Here is a 26,013-nt window from a genome sequence, read left to right on the forward strand (position 1 = left end):
TATTTTGAAATTTTGCATTGTGTGTTCTGGAAGATACATGAATACTATTCCGATGTAAGCCATAAAATTGCCTTCTTTGATAAATACAATGTAGCAAAGAACGGTGTGCTAGAAGTTTATTTTGCAAATAACGAAGTATTTTTTTTTAATGTAGATTCCCGACTTTATGATATATTTCTTAATTCCATAGTATTCGTAGGCAGACCAACTTTGTTAACATTCACAGAGGAAAAGTCCTTATCTATTCAATGTATGCATATAATGCCAAAAAGTATCATGCTTCAGTATGAACGTGAAGCTAGCCTATCCTTAGATTTTCTGTTAGATACGATAACGCATTCAGGTAATGATATAATGAAGTCTGTATATTTCTATATTGGTAATTTTTCTTTGCTTGTCCATTCATCGGCTTTACACACACACACACACACACACACACACACACACACACACACACACACACACACACACACACACACACACACACACACACACACACACACACAGGGCCTCCCCCATGGCGCAGTGGTAGCGTCATTGCCTTGTAATCAAGGGGTCCCGGGTTCAATACCCGGTGGAGGCACAAGTGGTTCGGATTCCACTTTAAACTGTAGGTCCAGTCCCGATTAGCCTTACTGTGCATAAAGTGGACTTAAAACAGCAACTCAAACCAAACCAAACACACACACACACACACACACACATATATATATATATATATATATATATATATATATATATATATATATATATTTAATAATTCTCGCCGATCAAGTTTGTACTTCAAACACGTAAGTTTTCTCTGCTTCTTGTCTATTCCCTGTGTTGTTGAATAGTTAAATGCATTTGCACATCCAGGAAAACATTGACATATTATTGCTGTTCTTAAGGCGAAGAGGTTTCAGTACCGTCGGAATGGGCACTGCTACTGAAAAATAGCAAAATATAGGACAAGAGAGTGAATTTCTCTCCATGTTGCAAGTGGAAGTTTTTTAAATTTTTTTATTATGTTGATTATAAGGAGACTCCCATGTCTCCCTTATGGAAAAACGATTTCAACTTGAAGTTAGGGCTAATCAAATCGAAGTTTCGACTTTTCCTAGCACAAGCAAAATCTTCAATCTGTCCTGTATTTCTACACCATTGATATTCCCAAGAGAACAAGTAAAATAATACTCCCATAATAGTGATGCTAAGTTTTCTCCCCTCCTACTCCTACAACCATCAAGTGCACAGACCTCTCTTTCCCCAGCTTGTCGGGAAGAAAGGTTGGTGGGGGAGGAGAGGAGCAGTTTCGGGCTCGCGACTGGCCGGACGTCGAAACTGTTCCCAATGTCAAAAATCTATTTTGGTATTTCCGTGTCGCTTGCAAAAACACACATACCGGTAGCAGCAGCTCTAACAGGGCATTCAATACACTTGTATGCTTACTCCAAATAATTATTAAGTGGCTATAATAGTAACAATAGCCTAATACCTTACCTTACCATGCGACGCTACAGCCCTATATGAGATTTGGCCTCCTCCTGCAATAGGCCTCCCTTCTTCTCTCTTCTTTTACAAATCTTTTCTCACTTCACCTAACCATCTCAGTTTCTCCTGCAAGAATATATTATCAGAATGAGAATATAATCTTTCAGGTAAAATCCTCTTTCATAACCTTTCTTCCTCCATCCTTTCCACGTGTCCAATTGTTATTAAACCAATGCATAAGCCTCGGATAATAATAATAATACATTGAAGCGGCAAAATAAGTGAAAAGAAACGCTAGGATTGCATTGCACACTGGATTAAATTTGCAGCTCCAAAATTCGTGGGATCCCACGCCCGCACAGCTGGGCGTACGCCTAAATCTGGCCTTGACAGTAATTCAGAAGATTATTTCCGTCAGTGATTGGCCACACATCCCTAACACTTCCACAAAATTTCCTCAACGCCCACTAAAATTTTCACAAAGGCCCAATTTTTTGCCGTCTTGGTTGCATTTTAAAATTATTTTGAGGTTTATTTTTGCTGTTTCCGTGTTGTTTCGTGAATGTTAAATCCATTTGCTAGAATAACTTGCATGTTTATATTTCCTAACATGGTCTTTTTAGCAAGTACATCATATCGAGGATTGTCAGTGAAAGCACGATATTACTTTTGTTGCAGTTGGCAGTGTCATGAAAAATCAAGTTTTCATTTTAAGAGGGAAAATAATTTTTAGATCATTTTTTAAAAATATTTAGGTCATTTTTTAATAATCTTAGTCATTTTTTTGTGTTTTAGGTCATCAACTTTCCAGCTCTACTGAACTCGCTCGGTTCGTACCAAGAAAAAAAGAGGGAAAAGCTTAAACCCCCTTACTAGATTTCCGTGCACTGAACGCCCCTGAACGAATTCTTTCCCGAGCTGCCTCGGAAGGTGACCTTGTTGACAAACACAGCCATGATCAGTTCCCGGGAATAACATATCGCTCCCTGTGCAGAATTTCATCCAGCTTTGCTCGATTGGAGAAGCTACAACTGCAGCCATCTCGTCACGGGCGTATTCCCTAGGGAACCGGTCACGGGGAACTTTATCGGGTCAAATGGCGGAGGAGGAACGCACCTTCCCGCTTAACTTTTCCCGCGTCGGAGTTCCCTCGCGCGGGACGAGAGGAGATACCCCAATTCTGAAGTCGCGGGATTTTATAGCCGTGTTTTACGACCCTGTTTCTGGTTTCGGCTTGGAATTCAATCTAGAGTGCGGGTCGTTGTCGGAGCAATGGCTCACCGGGCGTCGTATCCGCAGCTTGGCAAGGAATCAACCGGCGCTGCGGACGCCACTTGGAGTGTTCTTCCAGGGAAATGTAATTAAACGACGCCAAGAGTTACACGAGGGCGGGTGTAATGGGGAGACGGAGTGAGCGGAATACGAAACTGTTGTTGCGTTTAAGGACGGTGGCGAGGCGAGATTTGGAGTGTTCGGGTGTCGTAATATACGGTATGAGCAAGCATGTATGAAACTACATTCTCTCCCTGTGGATCAAGGCCGCGCATGACGGTAGAAGAGGTGGGAAAGCAGTGTTCGCTGCTGCAAACGGCTGGTAGCTGCAGCCGCATGTTCCCCTCAGTGCACTCACTTCCCCTCTCGCGCTCATTGGTCGAGCCCTACTTGCGCAGACTTATTTTCTTTAACTTGCTCCAGACTACACTTGGAACAGAGTGTAGCAGCCGTTTGCAGTAGCGCGCACTGCTTTCTCCTCCAATCGCTTTCTTCGCTCCTCTACCGTTAAGTGCGGCCTTGCTACACAGATTCCCGAGAGAGACTTTAGTAGCAGCCCTGTTATCCCCTCCATACCTCACTTCACCTCTCACGTTCATTGGTCGAGTCCTACTTGCGCAGAATTCATTTCGTTCATTTACTCCAGAGATTGCCTGGACAGAGCGCAGATACACTTAGGCAAACAACTTCTCTCTCTCTCCCTCTCTCTCTCTCTCTTTTTGACACCTCGTTTCGACGCTACTAGCTCTTGAAAAACGAAATTTTATTTTGAATATGCAACTGCGCTGCACAGTTTTTACAATTTCTACTAATGGATTAATTTTAGAATTACTGTAGACAAAATATGTACTCAACTACAAATAAATGTTTGAAGAAGTCTCATAGTTAAGTACATTTGGTGTAGGTCATTTCTCAAATGCTACACCAAAGTCTTGGTCTCGTCTCGCTTTTACCCTTCGCATTCAAATCTTCCTCCGGCGTTATTCCCTGTCTCCAATAGCATAAAAAAGCCCGGGCAGATTTTAAAAAACATGCTTGTCTGATTGGCTGCTTCGAGCGACTGATGTGACGCGTAAGAAATGTAACACCACAAGGGACCAATCACGCCTACTACTTCCTCCAATGACCCAACAGCCTAGATGAAGTGGAAGGGTTCACGATGGAAACTACAACGGCTCTGGTATATATAAATATTTTCCAAACACCAAAAAAGGGCTTGTTCATCCGGTTTCTTCCAGATGTCAGTGTTCCAGAAGTGACATCTTCATCACCTGCATCCATTGTCTCGTCTCGATTTTTTAAAAAATACAACTTGTCTCGTTCTTCATCTCGTCTAGGATTTCGAGACACACATCTTTGAACTTGTCTACACATCTTCATAGCGGCAATATCCTCGCGTTAAACTTGGACATACTAAGTTAATAGCTTTGATGTTAGAATCAAACGCACCATCATGAAGAACGGTTCTAATTTGTGTGTTAATAAACACACCTTCCATAACCTTTGCCTCACTTAAGCGTGGGAATTTCGTCCAGAGGTACCTAGTGCTTTGACGAAAATTTTCATCAAACCAAGCTTGATGTGCAATGGGGCAGAAAGACATTCTGATCGATTGATTGTGTTAACATTTTTGGTTGCGTCGGCACGTGTGGCCATTTTGTACCCTTCAATATATGCAGGGAAATATCCCCTTAGCGCAAGGTTGTAGACAAGACAGAAACGATATATTAAAAAGTCGAATTAACTAAAAGCATCCTCACAGACCAGCCAAAGCTAAAATCATTTGATGAAACACTGTCATCATGTCCCAACAGGGATGAGAAACAGCTGGCGAGATTGCAAGTTTGCCGGAGGAAAGCAAAATGGGCACATCCAACAAGAATATGTAGAATACTTTAAACGACATCACAAATACGACACATCCAAGGGTCCAACCCTTGTAGCAAGTGACCATGGGTTAGACGGCTGTGTCCAATACGCAGTCGAATAAGAACTTCTTGACTAGAGTGAAAGGGAGGAACGCCATGCATGGGCTTAATCCCGTGAAGCTTCTTCCTCGTTGCCACATCCCACATTTTGGGGCTTGTCAATTGGATCTCGTGATATGTTCTTGATGCCTGTCGTGGCGGCCAATGATTATCTGTCCCGACTGTCCCATTCACAGAGGAAGCAACAGTAATTCGTTAACAATGTTGCATGCATCTTATCCTGACATACCAATGTACAATTTGGATCATTCATTCTTTGTAACACAGGACGCAGTGGCGCAGGAACGGGGGGCAGAGGGGTACATCGTACCCCCCTAAATTTTGAAGAGGGTACTGTGTCCCCTTAAATCTATAGATCCAGTTGTACCCCTTGTACCCCCTCAGATAATTTGACAGGCAGAACCTATTTTCTAATCGCTCAATGCAATATATATATTGCTTATGATGAGCATTACCTACCTTACCACAGGAATTCAAAGCATTGTAAACCTATTCTATGATATTGTGCTACTAGTTAGTTCATTGATCTGTGTTCTTAGAAACCTTTTTAAGGAGATGAAAATTGTGTAGAATGTATGTGGAACGATGTATTCAGATGAAGTTTACTTTCAGAAAATCACGCTGCAGACGATGATTCTTTTGCGTAAGGGGGGGGGGGTACATCTTTCTAAAGAAATGGTCGCGTTGATTTGAAGATAATAAATCTGCATCCGAAGAGTACGTGGCCGGCCTTCTCTCCTTTTGAATTTTTCAAATGGAATTTTCCGAAACGAAATGCTTCCACTATTCTTGTCTCGTCTCGAAAATGATATTGGATTGGATTCACAAAGTCTTGGGGGAGTGAGGGGTAAATGTTTGATTAATTTGGTTTATTTTACTTTGCATTTCTACCACTTTTAGCTAATCGCGAGGATGAGGATGATTATGATGAAATTGAGGAAGGGACAGTCACAAATAACACCTATGCCCAGGTCGGGATTCGAACCCGGCGTAGCGAGCTATGCTAACCACTCCACTACGGAGGCCAGCGAGGTGGGAGTGTCTTGAATTTTCTTTGTAGACAACACTATAGTTGTCAATAAGTACTGGAAAAACTCTAAGGGACGAAGTGGCACAAAATCCGTCACAAATAGTTTTAATATTCGATAGAAAAGTACTTGTTAAACACCCTCTAGTATTCTGAGAAAACATCGAATACATCGATATTTTTACATGTAGCTGGGGTTCTAAAATGAACTGAATTGAAACCTTATATGTATGATAAAATAACTAAAAGAGAATTTCATATGCCCTTACATTATACATAGGTATATATATATATATATATATATATATATATATATATATATATATCGGAGGCTGAATCTTGTACCCCCCCAAACGAAAAACGTTCCTGCGCCACTGCACAGGAGAAACACACTTTCAAATTTTGTATTTTTGGTTAACACGGAAACAAATTGCAGATTCGTTTTTGTCATGCACAAATACATTAGTCACACTTTTTCATCTAAAGGACAAATTTCGTGTTGTGCAGTGTTATCTGATCTGATTCGGCTTACGAACTCTGGGTTTACAGTACCAGACAGACCAGTTAGCTACTCGCAAGTCTTCTTAAGACTTAAGAAATTAGTAGACACAATGTAGAAACAACAAATAAAGGGAACTGATGCCTGTTTCTTTTGCTCTTATATTTAAAAACAAATCTTCTTATCCACTTTCACAAAAGATCTTGATCGTCGAGTGTGGTTTTTGCACTTACGCTGTTCTTCTTCAGTCTGATCAGTCTCTGTATCTCGGAAATTAAGGTGGGAGAGTATGGTAGATGGCGATCACTTTCAAAACAACTTCACATAACTTACTAGTGCTTCTACTTCCACCTACGATTTACGCTACTGTGTTGCATTTGGGACGCCGGGACGAACTTTTGTCAACGGCGGGAATTACCGTCACGAGGGTCATACTTCTGTGTCTGGAGCTGGACTGTACACGTCCTTTTCCATCACTAAAGCCACGCCATTGCTACACGAAGACTGTAAGTGGATTTAAAAAAATCACACCACTGTATGCCCACCCACCAATGGCATTCACACCCCTCACCAGCCTAGTAACAGCTTCTGGTTCGGCGCCAAAGAATGCCGAACTCATTGTTCTCGTTGATTTGGTTTCACCATTACCACGAGCATAGCATTACTCAACACTCCTGGAAACCAAACACCCTTACGTCCTACGCCTAATTCCTGCGTGAGCCAAAGTAATCGGTCAGGAAATGGGTGTTTGGTATCAGAATAAATTATCCTGATTTGATATATGTGCACCCTTCCAATTTATAAAACCTGATCTGATGTGACAAATATGGCGGCCATGTTACGCTTTGTATCCTGAAAGGTAGGCCCACCTCACCCTCTGTTTGCCGGGGTTCGCAGATATTTCATTTACCATTCCGCTTCCGTAATAACATGGAGCCCTGTTACTTTTGACTGACCCTGTATTCATGAGTAGCGCCCGGATTTTTGTTGTTACATATTTTTCCTTTCTAAAAATCACACTGCACAGTGGTTCGGATTCCACTTTAAACATTGAGACTGTCCCAATTCTCAAACTGTGATGTTCAATGTTAATGTTATTTATGTTATTAATGTTGCTTTAACTTATGCATGTTTGTTATTATACATATTGTTATATTGCTCTTATCGCCCTGTTTAAAATACTTTGTATCTATGAAGGAAAAAGAAGAAAACAAATTGTTGTAACCATAGCAACGAAAATCAATAAGTACTAAAATGGTGATAGAAGTGGTGAGATTTCTTGCGCTTGTACTGTATTTCTTTTAAATATAACGATTAATGTTAATTACCGCAATATCATTTGCATTGGTATTCGTTCTGCAAGTTTAAGCGCAGCGGCGGTTATCAAGGTCCAGTTCCGATTAGCCTATCTGTGGATAAAGTGGACTCAAAACAACAATTCATTCAATCAATCAATCAATCTTTTGTACAAAGAAATTCCCACCTGAAAATAAACACCCCGAGATTCGAACCCGATTCTCGGCTCCCGCGTTACAGTCAGATGCCCTACCGTGTCTTTAATAATATTAACAATGTGCATTTATTTGCTCCATGATTTTCCAGCAAAATAGGTTGAATTCGCTCACTGCTTAATTCGTTTCAAGATAGCCCATACACATGACGTCATAAAGTACGTTATTTTCAGGATAGGCTTATTGTTTATTGTTGTTGTTTTAAGTGCACTTTACGCACAGATACGCTAATCTGGACTGCACCTACAGTTTAAAGTGGAATCCGAATCACTGTAGAATGTGCCTCCACCGGGTATCGAACCCGAGACCCCTTGATTACAAGGCGACGACGTTAGAGTCGAATTACTTTCGGAAGATCTCCAACGGACTACGCGAGTCTGTCTAGCGAGCCTAGTGGGCGTGTAGAGCCTGAGCAGGGGCTTAGCGATAGGTTCTGGGTTGATATGACGTCAGTGGCTCGCTTCGTTGATTGGCTGCTTCGAGAGTTGTGACTCGTTCCGAAGCTTCAAATGTATAACAGCCAAAGATGTTATGGAAATAATCTCCCTCTACCACTACTAGAGTAAGGCTCTAGGATAGGCATATACCATTTGAAAAGCAAACTTCTTTGAATTGGGTTATTTTACGTCGCTTTTCTTCAACGTTTGACTAATCGCGACAATGACGATGTGATGAGAAGGTACACTCACAAAGAACACCCAGGCCCTGGCTGGGATTCGAACCTGGGACCCCTGGCGTCGTAGCGCACTGCGCTAGCCACTCCGCCACGGAGGTCGTGCACAAACCTTTTGATCTTGACCCCACCCCCCACACCCGGGATGTTTCAATCGTGACTTTTGGCACACCCTGCACTGCACACAACACTTGCATTTGTGGACAATGAAACAAAGGGTGTTCCTGAGTACCCTAAGACGATGAAATATTTCAATATACAGGTTGTTGCAGAGGATGTTACGGGGGTGTGAATAGCCGCGCAGTGCAATAAAAGCCCCTGGGCATGTCTGAAGATGAAAGGAATGATTTGGGTGAAGGGTTTAAGAGGGGGTGGGTGGTGGGAATAACAACCCCCCTGCCCGAGATCCAACAATGCACTTCCTTATTTATATGCTAATCCGCTCGTGCTGGGGCGGTCGCCAAGCTGTTGGTTTAGCTGGTCATCAACAGGGCCAGCGGCATCTCTAATTTCACAGCCTCTCAGCTCCGAGCCTCCTCTCGACTTCCTAGTCCTCGTTCTTCAGTTATAAACAACCATAAACAAGAGGACGGAGGACAGTAACGCAGTGTTTCTCATTACACGAAAATTCCCACAAGAGGGAATTTTCGAATCCAAAATTTCCCTTGAACGAGAAATATTCTTTCGAAGAGGGATTTTTTATGTCTAGAAAGGGAAATTTCGCCCAAAATTCGAACTTCTGATGTTAAAAGTAAACGCAGGGAAATATTTCCGTCAAATGCGTTTACATTTTTTTTTTAAATTTCCGGAGCTTTTCTGCAAGTTTTAGTTCATCGGATGATGAGGCTGAATTATGCTATGAAAACAGAGGAGGACAATTAAAAAAATTGTCCATTTCTGGATGTGACGTGATCAGTACAACGCTCCGCCCACCCTGATCTCCCAAGGCTGCCCTCCAGGTACCCACTTTTTAGAGGCTGGACGAAATCCAGAGCCTCGCTTCATGTAGCGGCATTGTTGGGAAAATCTCCCCTCCTTGAAATCATTCATGATTAGTTAGATGGAATGGACACTCGCAAAGGGACACCTGTACCCAGGCCGTTGGAGATCTTGAATCAATCGCTGCTCACTGAGTATGACCGACCGCAAGGTGTCTGGCATTTTGTGGTAAAATATGGAATGTTCACCTTCTAAAGGGAAAATTTTACGATAAAAAGTTTTCCCCAGTAGCGAAATTCTAGTCAAAATAGGAAATGTACCGAAAAATGAACATTTAATACAAGAACTGGAATTTTAACTTGAAATTTAAGGTTTGTCTAGATTAAAGGGAAATTCCGCTCTCAAAAAGGGAAAGTTTACCGCACACGGGGAATTTTATCACCAAACACGAACTTCTATGGCTACAGCTGCAATTTTCCGTCAAAGAAACATTCAGCTTAATTTTTTAACATTAAATTTTCCTCAAAAAAATTATGACCAAACGAAAATCAGGCCTCCCTGATGGCGTAAAGGTGACGTTGTCGCCGTGTGATCGAGAGGCCCCGATTTCAATACCCGGTGGAGGCACATGGTTGTTCGAATTCCACTTTAAACCTTAGGTCCAGTCCAGCCTCTGCGTGCACTCGATCAAAACAAAAATTGTACAATTCACAATCGGAAGGAAAAGCGTGGATATGTGGGTCAGCGAACAGTTAACGTCACCTATGCGTAGGTAGCGTTTGGTTAACCGTGAAAAGTGAAATATGAAAGATAAGGGGACAGAAGAAGAAGATAATCGCAATCGTACGTAACCTTCGTTCGAAGTTCCATGAATTCGCCTGAAAGTGAGCCAGAAAAAAAAACTCAGTAAGGATGATCGGTCGTGAGTGTGTGAGCTTGCGATGTTCAAATGCAAGTTGTAACTATATTGTACAGTGTACACGCATGGATTTTTTTTCCAGGAGGGGCAAACAAGGTATTTCTTTCCAGGAGAGGGGGCAAGCGAGGCATGTTTTCTACCATTATAATGCTGTACCCTGGAAAATAACTAATTCAGTTCGAAGTCATCACATCAATCCCTCATCATCTTCCTCAACATATCAAATTACTGTGAGTGAAATGAAGTAATGCGTGAAATATGTAATTTGAAGTTGATATTCATTTTCCAGAGGGGGGGAGACGTGCATATGTACACATAAGTTGAAACATGTGTGAAATTGTTTAGAGGTAAATTCTCTCTCTCCATTGTGAGAAAGGGATTTTGTAGCTGAGAAAGTGAATTTTATTAGAAAATTGAAATTTGTGTTTATGAAATGGGAAAGGAAATTTTTCCTAGGAGAAAGGGAATTTTTACGTAGGAAAAGGGAATATTTCGTCGAGGAAATGGGATTTTTACATTGAGATTAAGGAAGATTTCGTTTAAAAGAGGGAAATTTTGAATTGAGAGGAGGGATATTGTGATGAGAAATGGAATTTTACGTTGTGATACGTTCAGAAAAATTTAAATTTTGATCGAGGAAGGTAAAGTTTTCTGAGGAAGGGAAAATTCTTAGTATAAACCTAACGAACACTGCGAGCACGTTCCTCCGCCTAATTTCCATAACGACATGCAAACCGGCGAGCGTCGTCCTCCAGCTCGAATTACACGCAGTAACGACGTTCCTGGCCTGCTCTGATGAAGCAGGATTCCGCCACAGAAACACAAACAGAATTGTTTGTGAGTTGGTTGCGCCTCGGTGGCTCTGGTTCCGTCCACCTAACTTCTACTGTGGGATGCTATAAATAGCACCGCAATACTATTCCATTCAGTAGTCATGCGAGTTCAGAATGGTTAGGAGACATGTCGATCCTGTCACAAAATACCTTTTCACCATAAGAGTAGGAGGGTTGAACCCGAGGACTTTTGATTGCCGCACACCAGATCCGACACGACGAGTCATCCATGTGTTGTTGCCGTGAAGGGGCTAAGAAGGGCATGACGGCCCTGACGGTACTGTTAAGATGCAGTAAAAATGTAACATATAAAATATAAAAATAATAATAATATGGATCTTCATTGCTTTGCATGTTCTTTTGGTCCGGGTGACATGCTCCTTAAATTCAGGTTATGAAAAAGGAATTAAATTAAGATATTTGTTGGGGCATGTGTGTGCATATTTGACCTGCTTCCACTTGAGCCTCGAGCCCACCCAATAATTTGATTGTTATTTGTTTTATTTTAGAAATAAAAATCCCGCGCTTACAAAAATATGTTTCATCATTAAACGCCTAGAGAATTCTCACAACTTAGTTGCAGACTGTTATCAAAATATTTCATAAAAATTTGTTACGTCTCCAAAATGATACTTTTCAGTGTCCTTGTTATTTACCCTATTTGTGGTTACATCGTTATTAGGGAAGTAAGGGAGGATAAGGGCTTATAACGGGGCTGACGATCGCTAGAACTAAAAACTCTCAAAATAGGTAGCATCGAAAAATACAAAATGGGCACTAAAATTGTTAAGGCGAGAAGGGACAATTTCCCCATGGTCTTTCTCGCTGGGGCAGCTGCCGATCACTGTTGCCAACTTCGCTCTTTTGAAGCTAGATTTTGCTCTTTCGTGCACTCGTTTGACTGTGAACTGTGGCACCCACCCTCTGCCCCACCATGATGCCACCACTGGCTCCGGCCCATAAAGACAAACCTTTGCTATGAGTGTGCATTTTGCACGTGACGTGATATTCATATATAGGCTGCGTCACCCACCCCCTCTTTCCTCCCCAGGTATTGTTATATGTAGGGCTGTGGCTAAGGTGAAGATGACAATATTATTATCCGGGAATCCTTTATTTTCGATTTCATATGAACATCATTGGATTATTGAGACGGATGATGCCGCCAAATCTAGGCGATGAAAACTAAGAATAAATTGACATCACTTTAAAGCTAACGGTAATAGCAGCGCCCTCACGCCTCGGACACCTAACATTACCCTAGGAGGCACTTTATGCAGCCTTCGTTAATCTAGCTCCTTGAAAGTCATCTTTAGCTCTATTAATGGTGAAATGTAGCTCTTTTATGCACATCAGGTTTGGCAACACTGCTAGAATGGCCGTATGAGGCAAGGAGAAATGCATTAGATTTATGGGACCATTATTTTATTCGTTCTCTCGGGAATATCAAACATCCAATGACGTAGAAAAGTACATGGACGGAAAAAGAACACGTTGAACTATGTCATAGTAGTAGGAAGAGTCGAAACTCCCATTTGATTAGCGCAACTTGAAGTTGTAGTCGATTTCCCATAAGGAATACATGGGATTCTGTAATTACTTATTAATCATATTTTTCAAACATCGTGTCTAGCTTATTAATCAACTTGAGAAACAGTTTCCACTTGCAACGTGGAGAGAATTTCGTACTCTCTTGCATACTCAACCCTTTTTTAAATAGCAGTGCCCAATCCGACGATATTGAAATAAATGCACAACTAGTGCGTAATTGTCCCTCCTCGCCTTAACATCGACATTTTTTCATTTTCCCGGATTAGGCACTCAAAAACAAAATTATCTTCGAAATAGGCACTTATGAGGGAAATAGGCAAAAACAGCCAGTATAAAATGCATGTATTACTCTCAGAAATGTCCTGGAACAGTTTTTAAACGTAGAAGCCTACGTTTTCTGTCCAAGGAACAAAAAAAATGCATTTTAGGGCAAATTCTCAGTCTTATGAGACATGTTGCATAAAAGTTACAAATCAAATATCCAATTTCAGTCCACATAATGTTTTTAAAAAGTTGACGCCACTTTTTGCAGACATGTCCACAGTGGCGTTGGAACTGGGGGCAGCACCCCTTGTTGTACCCCCTACAAATAATTTGACACGCAAGGTACTGGCGTTCAAAGAATCTTGAAAATATTTTGTCTACCTTATCTTCTTATCCAGAACAAATATAAACAACGTGAAGCTACTATACTAACAGAGACGAATTGTCTAATGATTTGGTTGATTTATTGAGTTGGTGTTGTAAGTCCATTCTATGCACAGTACGGCTAATTGGGACTGGACCAACAGTTTAAAGAGTGATCAGAACTTCTATGTACCTCCACCGGATATCGAACCTTGATTACAAAGCGACGACGCTACCACTGCGCCCTCGGGGAGGCCTGCATTGTCTATTGTCAAGATTTAAAATAAACACAGTACAAAACAAACAGGATACAGATGAACGGATAACCTTTGTTATTTTACAGGAGGGAAAATGTAGTAATAGTGTAAATATGAAGTACGTCTATATGTATGAAAATGATTGGAAATATGGAAATTATATTTAAAAATAACTAAAATATGTGATAAAAGCTGATTTATATGTAAAAATATGGAAAAAATTGCGTTTTTAGGGTCTACGTACCACAACTCGCAAAGATAATACAAAATAACATTGATTTTAGCTTCACACAAATCCATTCCCTGGTAATGAGGAATCTGTTCCGAGGAATGTGATAGTACTCCGAAGTATTATTATCCTGAAATTCTTGATCACAGAAAATAACATTTTCCAATTGCTGTGGGCACGTACGGTAGTTTCCATTAATTCCCCCGGGCAGAAAAACGCATTCTCCTCCGCACTTAATAAGCACTTAGATTGATTTATTAGACTGGTTGACGGATTCAATATATCATTTACAATTGCGAGGAAGAAAATGGCTTTGCAGAATCAGCCTTGGAAGAGGCCCGATATAATTGCACATACTTTTGCACTGTTGCCGTATCCTGAAAGCAAAAAATTCCCTTCATTCCGTACAAAAATCCCTTTTATGGATACTTCGCTTCTTGGTGAGAAATTTGATTAAACTGTTTGTTGAACTTTATGCACAGATAGGCTAATCGGGACTGGATCTAAAGTTCAAAGTCGAATCCGAACCACCGGTGCCTCCTCCATCAGATATTGAAACCAGGACCCCTTGAATTAAAAAAGGCGACGACGTTACCACTATGGCATCGGGAAGGAGTGAGAAATTGGGCCATTTCTAAATTTTTTTGACATTTTTAAAATGTAAAATAAAAGAAGATGACAACTCCGCGTATAGCCCGAAAATTCGCTACTCTTGTTGCTAAGATCGAATAAAAAAATCGGTTATGAACTTGTTTTTGGGCGAAAATCCCACTTTTTTGTTACTAGGGAAACCATTGATTGGTTGATTTGGTTTATTTTACTTCCCTTTTCTGCCATTTTTGGCTAATCGCGAAGGTGAGAATGATATTTACATTTGTTTGAATCCAAAAGTAAACTGTAGGTCCACTTCCGATTTATCTATCAAACTAATATATAACTTTAAAGAAATCTAGTGTTTGTTAAACTTCGTGATACAAGACAGAAAATTTTTATTAATATTTAAGATTTTTCAGTTTTCAAAAATATTAGGCATAATAATATATCCAAAAATCTGGCAGTTGGGAAGGGAGGTTGCCCCTATAGCCCTCCCCGTGAATCCGCTACTGTCGGCGACATCGAACTGTCAGTGCAGGACATGGCAGTAGTGTTATGTCAGTACAGTGGACTTAAAACAAAAACTCAAACTCGTGCCAGCCCCTGTGGCGGAGTGGTTAGCACATCGCGCTACAACGCCAGGGGTCCCGGGTTGGAATCCTGGCCTGGGCGTGGATATTTGTGAGTGTTCATTCATCAATTTCATCATATCATTACTCATCCCCATCTTCACAAATTAGCCAAAAGTGGCACAAAAAGCGAAGTAAACTAAAACAAATAAAAAAAATAAAGTAAAAAAATCAAACTCGTGTTATGTCAGTTCAGGCATGAAAAAGCTTTATTTTTGCACCCTCCTTTTTTAATCACCCTGCATTTCTTTCGCTGAAGAAACAAAATTCCGGAATATTTCAGTTTTGTGCATAAATTATTATTATTTTATTTTTGGACCCAACAACTTTTAATCAGTTTTTTTGTCCATTATACGTAATATGCATATAAAACATACATAATTGCTTTACATTACAAATATCAGTCTTCTCCCCCCCCCCATTTCATAGACATTAGATTTAAAAAGAAAAACATTCCCCTTGACAATCATATGTTACACTTTCTTAAAAATGTTAACAGACTATAACCCATCCGAAGATCCGTATTGACAACAAAACTTGTGAAATCTATAGGAAGCTGAACCTTTAAATTATATAAAGTTTTGTATAACGTATTTCTTTCCTTATTATATTTTGGACATTCCAGTATTATATGTTGTGCGTTTGCACTTTCCCAACCACATTCACATGGTTTGTGGGACTTGAATTCGGCAAATGATCTGTATGATTTTCCAAATATCTCAACTTGCAGAATTTCCTTGTTACTAGGGAAATTTCCCTGCCCGAAGTAAAATTTTTCTAAATATGGAAACACTGGAGAGCAGTGTTGGATACACAGGAGCACTTGCACGTTAGCGAGCTTTTCCGTAACTTCCCAGAAAGCCGTCTGCTGAATTCATTTCACTAGGCGTCTCTCTTCTCGCAGGAAAACCAACGGTAATTTCTTTTACATGGAACCAATTATTTCTATGCGCTCGTGTCGCTTCGGGTGCAAAGCGCTAGATGGAAAAAAACTAAGCATTACGCTTCCCGAGTTTCTAGAAGTCCTGGTTCGTTTGTTCTGGAGAAATTGTGGCGGATCATATTTCACTGTTGGGTGGAGAATTCGGATATCCGGTAAAAGGTAAAGTTCCCTAAGGATGTGGTGGTAGGGCACATTCTCGATGTTGGCTATTTTGGAGGTGATGCGATCAGTACCACGCTCCGGCCGCCTTTACCCCCATGGTTGGCCCCAGGTAACCATTGATTTGAGGTTGGGTGAGCCTGAGAGCAGCTTTATGCGGGGACAAGACCGGAAAAATTCCGATCCTAGATCACCCACCCCGTGAATCGAACCAGAGTCTCCCACGTGACAGTCAGACGCCCTACCTACTAGGCCACTGCGGCCGCAATATAGAAAATCCGTACAGTAAAATCGTATCAATCCCTAAGATTATACAGGGTGACTGGTAATTAGATGTATTCCCTGAAAGGGGTTAAAGTAGAGACAATTTGCAATAAATTTGACCATATGATACCCCGTCCGAAAATTAGTAGTTTTCGAGATAATCGAGTTTCAATTGTTTTTTTAAAAAATGACAATTTTCCACATAAAAAGATGAATTGAGAAAAAACTGCTCATTGAATGGAACATATTTCAGCGTTTTCTCATAGCTAAGAAATAAGTGGTTCGTTGAAAAAAAGTTTTTACCAAATAACAATCACATGCAAGTAACGGGTGGGTCTAAACTTACAAGTGATGATAAAAAAATGCACTCTTAGTTTACTTGGCAACGTATTAATAAAAAAAATGGTATGACACGAAGCGTACAAATTACTTAAATTACTTCCTTGTGACATGTGCTATCCAACAAGGTACAAATGTTGCTAACATTCACATTTGTGTACAAGAAATAATACTTCATTCATCTTCATGTGCATGGAAACAATGAACAATACAATTAAAGAACATTACACGTCTTGCTCAAAGTGGGCACCTCCGTTACGAATGCAGGCACGGAGGTTTTTACGGACATTTGGTCTCTTAACTCGTGATGTGATGGTGTCCTTGATGTGTTGACCAGGTGTTAAGATCGTCTCCCTGTGCTCTTCTTACGAGTTTACCGGTGTCTTGTCATGTGGCTCCAAATGTAAAAGTCGCCAGGCGCCAAATCGATCTGGGGATCGAGCTGGGCAGTCATCATGCTGATAAATCATGTCACATCTTGTAGCTAGAGGCACATCCTCCAACAACATTGCCATCCCGTTCCTCAAAAAATGTTCATAAGTGATGCCATTTAAGATTTGGGACAGGAAAAATGGCTGGATCAAATGATTGTTGATGACACCCATCCATACTTCTGCCTGGGCGTGCGACAATGGCTGGATGAAAATTACCCAAAGAAATGGATTGACCGAGGCTGCCCGATTCGCTGGCCGGCTCGATCCCCCGATTTCACGCCTTGCGACTTTTACATTTGGAGCCACATGACAAGACACCGGTAAACTCGTAAGAAGAGCACAGGGAGACGATCTTAACACCTGGTCAACACATCAAGGACACCATCACATCACGAGTTAAGAGACCAAATGTCCGTAAAAACCTCCGTGCCTGCATTCGTAACGGAGGTGCCCACTTTGAGCAAGACGTGTAATGTTCTTTAATTGTATTGTTCATTGTTTCCATGCACATGAAGATGAATGAAGTATTATTTCTTGTACACAAATGTGAATGTTAGCAACATTTGTACCTTGTTGGATAGCACATGTCACAAGGAAGTAATTTAAGTAATTTGTACGCTTCGTGTCATACCATTTTTTTTATTAATACGTTGCCAAGTAAACTAAGAGTGCATTTTTTAATCATCACTTGTAAGTTTAGACCCACCCGTTACTTGCATGTGATTGTTATTTGGTAAAAACTTTTTTTCAACGAACCACTTATTTCTTAGCTATGAGAAAACGCTGAAATATGTTCCATTCAATGAGCAGTTTTTTCTCAATTCATCTTTTTATGTGGAAAATTGTCATTTTTTAAAAAAACAATTGAAACTCGATTATCTCGAAAACTACTAATTTTCGGACGGGGTATCATATGGTCAAATTTATTGCAAATTGTCTCTACTTTAACCCCTTTCAGGGAATACATCTAATTACCAGTCACCCTGTATGTTCCACCACGTGTCGAACCGTAAAGTTCGTGGGATCTTACGAGTACCTAGAATGTTAACCAATTAATCAATGGGTGATGTAAGTTATTCATCATTCATCCTCTGATGAGAGCACTCGTAATTGGCATGACGAGTTAACGCTTGGCAATACGAAAGGTACAAATAAGATTAAGGAACTAAACTTCAGAAAAGACAATGGTCATTCGTTGGGTTTTGTGAACCGTTGAACCTGAATCATGGCTGGGTGTTAGGATAATTACCTGTCTATCTGAAGAATTAGGCTGAATAGAATATACGAAGTCCTCTGTTGGCTTCTCAATTTGTCGACCAGAGCGTCGTCTCACTTCTGACCCACTGCTCTCCTAACCACTTCTCCCTTCTCAACTCCAATCCAAAAGTCAGTCCCCTCCCAGCTTGTCTCACCTCTATATCACTAGGCCATCGAGCTCTTCCTCCATGCCGAATCGTGTTTTTAATTGCCACTATGCAAACCGCCGACTCCATAGGCAGAAGAAACTACCTGTTTCCTGAATGGCTCAGGAGGTTTGCATAGCACAACACTGTGCATTGTTAACATGCCTCAGAGGCTGAGACAACTGAGAAAAACAAGTGAATGCCCTGGTCAACGTGAAGTATTCAGAGATGCTTTATAAAATAAACATATAATCTTAGGGATTGATACGAAATACTAACATGAAGAATAAAACACATGTGTATAGCCCGTAAAACGAATAAGTGATAAAGCTGCCCGGATAATGCATACATACATTCGGATATATAAAACGAATATCGGATATCTGGATAGAAAATTATCCGATAGCCGGATAAAATTTTATCCGGATTTTGCCATCCCTATTATGGATAGTTATCCTCCTTCAGGAAGAGAAGGTACCAAAACCAGCTTATAGCTTTGGTACAGGCATGCACCGAGTTGCAATTGCCTCTCTCTATCTCGTTTTCAACTCCGAGTCGAATGGAAATTCTCGATTCCGTTTCAGTGGAAACGATGTCGCCTTGTAATCAAGAGGTCCCGGGTTCGATACCTGGTGAAGGCACATTGCGCAGTGATTGGGAACCTACTGGGTCCAGTCCCGATTAACCTATCTGTGCATAAAGTGGGCTTCCACTTCGTGAGTATACGCCTATATTTTTATTTTGTTTATTTTACGTCGCTTTCTACATATTCGGTGAAAAGCGACGACGAGTATGAATGGTGAACTTATGAGATGGGTGATGAAACAAACATGAATTGCCTAACCAGGTTTCGAACCTGAAACACCTGGCCTGCTAGCGAGGAGGTTGGCTATAATCAATTACACGAACATGGCCAACGAAAATACTGGTACGTATGTGATTTCTTTAGATGATGATGAGAATTGGTCGGAAAGGCGAAATTTTGCCTCTCTCAAAGGGAAATTTTGCTTCTCGGAAGGGGAAATTTTGCCTCTCGCAAAAGGGAAATTTTGCCTCTCGCAAAGGGAAATTTTGCTTCTCTCAAAGGGAAATTTTTCCTTCGCAAAGGGAAATTTTGCCTCTCACAAAGGGAAATTTTGCTTCTCCCAAAGGGAAATTTTGCTTCTTGCAAGGGGAAATTTTGCCTCTCGCAAAGGGGAAATTTTGTCCTCAGATTATGGCAACACTGGCACAGAGCATTCATCAACCTGCACGAAGTGCATACGAGTTGCCCAAGCCTGTGCCAGACCGAATCCTTCATACACTCACTCAAACGCCTGAAAACAATCACATGACAAAGATATAAAAAACAACTACTGCAATGCAAATGGTACTGCCAATATGCAGATGATACGCACCTTACGTTGCCAATGTGGATTCTCTCTTTTCGTTCACTCCCGGGGAGCAGGGGATCTGACATCCGCTTCATTGAAAGCAAATCGAGAAGGAAGGAGCCAATTACATCCGAAATCATTTCACTGACCTTGAAAGAAAATGAAGAAAGAAACTTTAGATATAGTCTGTGCGTCCACATATAGCTAATGTCTAGTTAAGATCAGTAAAATTTATATAAAACAGCTACTAGCTCTCCTACCACAGAAATTAATGCCAAAAAAAGTATAAATGGATTATTGCATACCAAAAATATTGTTGGGTGCAGCTGATTTTTATGACTATCGTAAGCATAAATTTTTATAGGTACCGTCAACGAGAAGCTGTATAATCAGAATGTAAACCTTTAGCCTGCCTATACCTTTATGTAAGCTCTGGGAAAATCATATTACACAACAAGTATCTTGTTCATTTCATTTTGGACTTGGTAAGTCTATCGAGGAATCCGTAACCCCTCGACCACCCAAACAAAATTCGTCCTTGCCTACCAGGGATAATTTCTTCCCCCAACAAAAGTATAACCGTTGCGGCGTACCACAAACATTGGTTTTGTAATACAGGCAACGTTTCATGATTTTATAGTTTGCCACTGGAATAGTTGACGACACATCTGGCGGTTGTTAAACTGGCAATAAATGCGCAAGAAATAATTAGCAATATTTTAAGAGCTTGTTGGTAATAAATTTAAAGTGAGAAGTTCGTAGGGCTCATGAATTTACACCATTCCAAAGAACGATTCTAATTTCGTAATTCTTGGGCTACTTTCAGACCAAAGAGACATGTGTCACTGGGAAACGAAGCTTCAGAAATTAATGCGACCATTCGTACAGTCAACGGCAAAGATAATGGTAGGCAAATTGTCCACCACTATTTCAATTACTTTTTACTCTACATCCTGTGTTGTTTTAAGGAATGAAACTATGTTGGTTCGAAGCAGGTTCATTGTTCATTGTTCTCTGCTTATTGACGTCACTATTTCAATTCATTTTCATCACATTGTGTAATACAGACAGAATGAAAATGGTGGTGGACAATTCGTCTACTGTTTCTTTCGCCGTTGGGTGTACCAGCGACACTACACTCTATTCCGGGAATCTCTGGAGCAAGAGAACGAAAACAAGTCATCTGCGCAAATAGCGACTCGACAGCGCTCGACTAATGAACGTGTGGGAGGAGCAGTGAGTGTATGGAGGGGGAAACGCGGTTGTAGCTACCAGCAGTTTACAGCAGCGCGCACTGATTTGCTCGCCCACTCGCTTTCTCCCCTTCTCTACCATTATGCGCGGCTTTGCTCCACAGATTCTCGAAACAGAGTGTACAAATTGTAGGTGTCACTTGCGTGTCATTAAAACTGAGCCGTTTTCCTAAAGCGTGTATCGTGTCGCTTCGGTCTGGTAGTCGCTTGTCGCTGGTAGCTTCGGTTTGAAAACTGCTTTACATTCAACCTTTGGAAAAGAAAGCGGAGTTGATGAAATATTTTTTGTGGTTCATATATCATTCAAGAAGATCCAAGTTTTGAATTCCGGACAAACGAAAACCGTTGGTTCCTTGCGTTTTAAGATGGTAATGTCCCAATTCAGGAACTGTGACGAAAGTTCACAATTCAGGAACTGATATTTCCACGTGGAATGCTCCCAACTCAGGAACCTCTCTGTCTCGGGAGGAAAGGGGGAGAGATAAGGACCGACAAAGCAAAACAAACTGCGCAGACACGCGATTCCTGTGCACCGTACTCTCGCTAGGAGGGGAGGGGGAGATTGGACCATGTTTCCTTAAGCTGAAGGGAAAGAGGGAAATCTGCGCGGGGACTTTTCGTCCAAGGTTTTTTTCCTTGTGGTCGATCATATAGTACTATGCTTTACCGGGAGTTCCTTCTTTCCTCTAATATATATTTTAGTATATTGCAGAGCTTTTGCTTGTATGTTAGGTTAGGTTAGCAGTTACACAAGAGTGCGTAATGTCAACTATTTCAAACACCAATTCATTCTGCCCCGAAGCAATTAGTAGGACTTCCTGAGTTGGGAAAACACTTCACTTAAATATCCAACTGGTGAAGAGCCGTTCATGAGATGGCGCTGTTTTCATTGGATTTTTTTATTGATTGATTGAGTTGGTGTTTTAAGTCCACTTTATGCAGAATAAGGCTAATCGGGACTGGGCCTACAGTTTAAAGTGAGGTCCGAACCACCATGTGCCTCCACCGGGAATCGAACCCGGGTCCCCTTGATTACAAGGCTACGACGCTACCACTGCGCCATCGGGAAGGCACCGTTTTCATTGGAATTTCCATAGTTCGTTGAGTTGGGAAATCCCGAATCGGGAATAAATCTCCAAGATCACGAGAAGTTCTCAAAATGTTGATACAGAAAAGCTTCTGAACAAGATCAATTGCCATCCTGGCTTTTTTTTCTATTCCCCGCCCACACTCAGGACACGTTTCCCAACAATAAACTCATTTGCTGTTCGTGGACAGTTTGGGGTCCCCTCTACGCTGCAACGTGACCGTGTAATTCGTCGATCGCCGAGGCTGTGACGAGTGGTGGACTCTGGTGGCCTCTGGTGGCGAGGCCGTGAAAATTCGTTTTCGTCATGCTCGATTGATCATACCTATACGCAGGATTTAACCTCTACGCGATTTCTTTCTCTTCAGGAACCATTTGTTATCTTGGAAGTTGGAACCACAGCAATTTCCTGCACGTGGTCCTTTTGAAGCTTACACTGAAATATGTTTTTCTTCGAAATAAGATTTGATTTACACAGCAGGTGGGGTGTGGGAGTCTATTGCGAAATGACCACGACCACGAGGTACCTTTTACAGTCAATGAAAGCCGTTCTTTTCATAATCGAAGTATCAACAAAAATGAGTCAAGTTTCCTCTATGCTTACTGCTGTATCATGACAGCGGCTATACGCTCACTTACGACTTTCGTCCTACACTATCCCACTCGGGACTCGAAGAAAGTATTGGCAGTACGCACACAGGATTCTCAACATATCATTGGAAATTAATTCGTGAATATCATAATACCCCGTGGCGAAACAGCCATTGAGGGGTAATGCCTACCTACATACCGACTGCCGGCCTCACTCCCACCAGTAGCCAGATTATCCAACCAGTTACGAGGTGATGTGTGGTCAGCACGACGAACCCACAGTCGTCCTTGTAGGTTACACTCTTCATTCGTACCTCCCTACGATGGTGGATGGCCACCGGTCCCATACACAGGCCGGAATATCAGGAGAAAAGTTGTTACGCTTGCCATAGGAGACTCGAACCAGCGTGCCTCCTGTAGCCCGGCCCCAAAATCTGACGTCTTATACCGGGTGTCCAATAAGTCTGGAACCATGGGTATTTTTCATATTACCCTTGTGTCTGTTACAGGTAAACCATGGAACTGACCACAGAGGAGCGAATCCAAGTTATTTTGCTGGTGGGGACAATGAACACATTCTTTAACTGTGTTGTAAAAAGGTAAAAAAGGTAAAGTGTTCCCCTGTGCATAGCACCACGCCATGAAGGCGTATAGGGGGTGTGGGGGTAACGCCCCACACTTTCTTGATCCGGTCGTGAGTGGGGGTGATGTGATCAGCATCACGCCCCTGACCGCCTTTACCCCCCAGGGTTTCCCCCAGGTACCCATGTTATTCGACGCTGGGTAGGCGCCGGGGCCGCTTCCACCGTTAGAAAAGTTCCCGGATTTGAACCGGCCGGGGATCGAACCCGGGACCTTTAGCATGGTAGTCAGACGCGTTACCGACTGAGCCACCGCGGCCACTGTGTTGTACAATAATAAATTCTTAACATTAACTTGTTTTGTTCTTCTCCTATGGTTCCAGACTTATGGGACACCTTGTATATTCTTTAACGTCAAATACAAGTTCAAGCATTCAACATGCGAATGTGTGGACTTTGCAAAGAAATGGAAAACAATGTTGATGATAGATGACAATGGTTGCGAAATCACAGCAAACCAGAAATACTGATATTATGGAGAAATATGTAGCCTACGCATGTACGCATATGGCAAAAGAAATCGACCGTACACCGAACCTGTAGGAAAAGAAGGAGACTTATCTGATTATGAGAAAGGTCTTCCCACCTTGAAGAAATGAAGAACTGAAAGCACCTGGAGTCGGTGTGATCCCTATTGAACTATAATCTTAAGGAAATTTGATGAAACTATGAGAAAGGCGATGGGTTCGAAGACTTCACGAAGACTGTTGTAGTTCCTCTACAGAAGAAACGTAACGACAGGAAATGCAGTGAATACAGGACAGTCAGCTTAATATCACACTCAGCGAGTACTAAATAGACGATAAGACGGTAAGGTTGGCGGAGAATAGAAGAAAAGCAGCTTGGTTTCAGGAAGGGAGGGAAAAGGTACATCCGTAATAATTGCCCAATTTCCCTATCCTCAAGGCTTAAGCCAACACTCCCCAACCTAGGAATTTCCATTTCAAATACTGCACACACACACATACACACACATATACGATGTTCCTTGAAGTGATGTGATAAATTCAATACTTTCACGGAAAGACCAAGATGTCGGTGGAAAGAGCAGATAGTGGAGAGTGTTAGGAGAAGAGGACAAGATTGGAACACAGTGGAAAGAGAGGAGTGGTGGAAGACCAGAAGAAATAGAGAGGCTTGACTTGTATGCCGACCCAGCCAGAGGCAGGAAGCGGCGAAGGATGATGATGATGACGACTTTCATCCTTCATTTCTTCTTCCTCCCTGATGGGATGCTCCACACCCAGCTTGTGGGTCACTCCTCTGCTTCCTGAACATTAGGTTTCCTGCACACATGTATTAATAATAACCGTGAAAAAAATGTTCGCCTTCAGCGCTGAAAATCCTGCGAACAACCTTGTTTCCAATTCAACACAAAAGGAGGTTCCCTGCAACTATTTTTCTAGATGTGCCCGGAGCTAGAAAAGTAACAAGGCTAGAAGCCGAAACAGTCCAACTGCTACAAACTCAAGCGAGCGTGGACCAAAGTTCAACAAACAGAAGCGAGAAACATTTTTGGTAGCCCACTGGCGTAGAAGCAGTTCCAAGATTTTCCTGTGCCCCCCTTCCTCCTGGAGTTTCTCTTCTTAATTCCCCTCCCCCTTTGGATTCCGTTGCTGGCTGAACTTTGTCTAATGCTCCGTAAGTAAGCTGGGTACGTGCTCAGACAACCTTAGCGAATGTAGGAACCAGGATTTTCATCGGGAAAGTTTCGCCGGACTAACTTAGCTAAAATAGGCCACTCCTCCTCTCAAAGAGAGGGCTAACAAGGGAGGCTAATTGCAGATAAACACAACTTCTCTAATTTGACCCCCGCAAGAGATGCGAACAGGAAAACGGGTTTTGTTGCTTCAAGAAATACAGCACGGCGCAGTTCCTGTGGCTTAGTTTACAAAGGTAAAGAGAACGTTCGCCATGTCAAAACATTCCGTTCTATTATGTTTGGGTGAATCTGTCTCGTACATATGTTCTGCTATTGTAGTTGCGAATTGATGGAGATCTAGGAAAAGTGACTCTGCTACAATGTTGCTCACTTTGAGCCTTGGTACTCTTGAGTCCGTACGTACACACACTGGCAGTGAGCTGTTTATATAAGGGCGTTTGTGTGTGCGTAAAGCTGCAAGCATGCAAGCTACAATTCGAGCCATGCTTGAGAGAAAGCTTTAATGTTGTGTGAGCAATGAGGATATTGGGAAATTGAATTGCAACTTCTGAAATGCACCCCTCCTCCATAAGGCAGCGAGTTTCTCACATCTGCGATTCCGTTTGCCATTCATCCTTCCTCTAAGATATTATCATATGATTTTCTAACTGAAAGGTAATTGTTTCTAGTGTCTGTGTTGTTCGTGTACCTGTACAACTTAAGAGCTATCTAACCTTTTCCATTTTACCCGACTGCATGTGACGTTACTATGTACAGGTCACCTGTAATGTAACCTGTAGTAGCAACACAAACATAAGATGGAATTGGGTCCTCGGATTGGTGGTATGTTAACTGCAGTCCTC

The 26,013-nt window shown here is 41.6% G+C and overlaps 2 protein-coding genes across 2 annotated transcripts in view; one reads left to right on the forward strand and one right to left on the reverse strand.

Moving 5' to 3' along the window:
• The window catches only part of Ipp (inositol polyphosphate 1-phosphatase), a 34,740-nt gene extending 33,193 nt beyond the window's left edge, over positions 1–1,547 (reverse strand). The window contains exon 1 of the mRNA XM_083111812.1: positions 1,483–1,547. The gene's annotated coding sequence lies outside the window, so the exon portion shown is untranslated. The remainder of the gene's footprint in view (positions 1–1,482) is intronic.
• The window catches only part of LOC145978990 (E3 ubiquitin-protein ligase Zswim2-like), a 108,431-nt gene that overhangs the window by 843 nt on the left and 81,575 nt on the right, over positions 1–26,013 (forward strand). The window lies entirely within an intron of this gene.

Source organism: Lepisma saccharinum, chromosome 25, assembly GCF_977018435.1.
Source record: "Lepisma saccharinum chromosome 25, izLepSacc3.1, whole genome shotgun sequence".
Lineage (NCBI taxonomy): Eukaryota > Metazoa > Arthropoda > Insecta > Zygentoma > Lepismatidae > Lepisma > Lepisma saccharinum.